A 3,184-nucleotide genomic window follows, 5' to 3' on the forward strand; every position below is an offset into this window, starting at 1 on the left:
TTTTAAATTTTATAATTAAAAATGAAAATATATTTTACGGCTATCACAAATATTTTCGGTATTAAAACCACATTTCTCAATATTATTTGAAGGTGGGCTTTACTTTGATTGTTTAGAGCTTCAGCTATATACAAACATACTTAAAAAAGTGTAGTTTGAATAGAGCTTAGGCTCTAAACAATCAAATTAGAGCCTACTTTCAAATAGAGTCGATAAATGTAGTTTCAATATTGGAAATCTTAGTGATAGCTTCAAAATATATTTTCATATTTATTGATAAAGTTTAAAGCTTAAAAAGTAGTATAGATTTACGAAAATTGACGGTCCAAAAATGCGTTACAAAATACGTTATTTCCAAAACTTGAAATCTATTTTTCTCTCATGTGCATACATCTTGATGTCAAGATGATCAATTTGAAGATTTTTGGGCACTAAAACATCTAGTGAAATTTTTGAGCTAGGCTCAAATTTGATTGTTTAGAGCCTCAGCTCTATATAAACTTTTCCCATACTTAAAAACTACAGCGGTATCTTAAAAAAAAAAAAAAAAAAAAAAAGAAAAAGAAGGCGATAGGGTTCAAAACACAAAACAAGGTCCACCTTTTTTTTCCCTTAGTTACAAATAAAAAGAATGGAAATCGATCCACCAACTCAACCAAATTCAAATGAAAATTAACAGTTGAATGAAAGTTAGGAAGATAGACGTACTGTTCAATGTGGTTCTCCTACTCATTGCTAAACTCTAGGAGTTTTATACCTCGGTCTTTAAAAGGAAAAACTGTACTTTTCGTATGAAAATGGGACTTGCCACTCACAAACCCTAGGTGGTAAAACTTAAAAATTTACTTCTCATACGAAGAATGATTTTTCTAATAAAAGAAAGAGGTCACACAAAAAAAAGTGTGTTGGTCTTTTTTTTTCACAGGGAAAAAAAAAAAAAGAAAAAGAAAAATTGTTTCATGCGCCACCCCTAAAAGTTACATCCTACGTATGCCCCCATCTTCACGGAAAACTAAGGGACCCATTTGTGTGCCCTTGACGCGGACATCTCACCACTCTCCATTTGTTTCCGGAAAGTTACAAATCCTTTCCTTTCGTTTTGTAGATGAAGTTTCTTCAAGGCCTAGGATTTATGAAAATAAGAAAAACCCTCACCTCAAATTTTCACTTGGAAAGCATTTTCGACAACAAAAATATTTATGATGGCTCTAGAATCAATTTCTAATACCGACAATAAAATTTGAAACTCAAAAAATAGTATTAGATTTTATGGATCTTTGAACACTTATTTTTAGAGCGAAATTAGTAGTTTAGATATTTGTTATAACACACGCTAGCTTTAGAGCTTGAAATTCTTATTTTTTAATTTTTTTTAGAACTATAATGTCCAAGCTATAATGATCTTTATGAACGTTTTTCAATACTCGAAAGAAAATTGTTTCATGCAGCAAGGACTACATTTCTACATTTGTTGTCCCCGAGGTATAAAGCATCCATCTTAAAGATGGGATGCACAAATAGGTGGTCCATCTAAAAACAATTTAAACCAACGGTCCAAATTTTTTCATAATAGAATTATTATTTTTAATTTTCTCAATTTCATTAGGAAATCCAGGATTGGCCAGGTTAGGTGGGGTTGTGTGAGATTGGAATGGGAGGATTATCTTCTCTTATGCTGGTCTAGCTAGCAAGGGATGCCACAGCTAACAGTGCGGAATTTCTTGCTTTATTGCATGGGTTGAAGATTTTTCTTGTTAAAGATCTAGGCTCCCCTTTGATCGCTGAAGGTGATTCACTGAATGTCATTAGTTGGTGCAAGAGAGAACAAGGGTACCGTGGGCTCTTAAGTCTACTTGGCTGTAGATTCTTGATTTTTTTAATTTCTTTCCGATCTCCTTTGTTCATGTCTATCGTGATGCAAACTCTCTGGCTGATTCTTTGACAAAATTTGGTACCACTGGTTCTTCTTTGTTACTTGCCGATGATGTAATTTTACCCTTGTAACCTTCTCTTACCAATAAAATAGTTAACATTGATAATATATATATATATATATATATATATATATTATCTTTTTATATTCATGATTTTCATGTTAGAGATTACATGTTTTTAAAAATTGGGTCCAAAAATCCATCTCAAAAATAAAAAATAGATATTTAAGAGGTGGCACATTTCTACATAGACTCATAGAAACCGTGTCCATTCTTTGAATTACAATTTTCAATGAGTTATGAAGTGAGGTAGAGCTGCAGCCCTGTCAAACCAATTTTATTTTCTTTTTTCTTTTTTCTTTTTATTTAAACGTTAACGAATATTCTATCCTCCCTATCCTAGTCCTGTGAGCTCTTTGCTCTCTTCATCGTGAGCCCCTCTGTCTCTCCACCGTGACTCTTACCTCTCTCCACACTCGAGGTTTGAGCGATCCTCTCCCTCCCTCTCACATTCCAAAACGCTTTTGCTCCTTCATATTTGTGTTTCATGGTTTTCGGATGTGTACAATTGCATTGAACTATTTAAAAGGACCCAAATCCCTACTGACTCATCATTTACAAGAATGGCATGAGCCTTGGCAGTAGTATTGCCAAAGGATAGGGGCCCAAAACCCCATAGATATACCACTTTTAATCTCCACTAACTTACCCTTTTGTTAATAGCCTGAGTTAATCCCACTGACTTAATCCCCACTGACATCCGACTTTAGTCCCCTTTGACTTACCCTTTTGATAATGGCCAAGGACTTGGCACTTGTATTGCCGAGCTTTATAGGGAAATCTCTGACTCCATTTTCACCAAAAGGTAGGAGCCAAATCTCCATCGACACTTTTTTTTTTTTGAGAATGGACTGGAACCTTAACAGTAGTACCAACAAGCCCTATGATGAAATCCCTGACTCCATTCTCACCAAATGGGAGGGACCCTAATCCCCACTGACTTACGTTTTTGTAGTAATGAGGTTGGATCTTGACGGTAGCATCCCTACACCTGGTCCCCACATTGTAGTTTCCAATCCTACCACTAACACCGCCACACTAACACGTTCAAAAATCTAACTCCTAATCTACTTAAAAAAAAAAAGTACGAGCACTGAATTACCCAAAAAAAAAACCACGTGCCACTTTCGAATGGCAACTCCGAATGAGCAGCATTCAAATAACATTTTTCGGATGTGGTGGTGTTCTGA

Source organism: Amborella trichopoda, chromosome 7 (assembly GCF_054954075.1).
Source record: "Amborella trichopoda isolate Santa Cruz 75 chromosome 7, AtrichopodaSantaCruz75HAP2 v2.0, whole genome shotgun sequence".
In the NCBI taxonomy this organism is placed as follows: domain Eukaryota; kingdom Viridiplantae; phylum Streptophyta; class Magnoliopsida; order Amborellales; family Amborellaceae; genus Amborella; species Amborella trichopoda.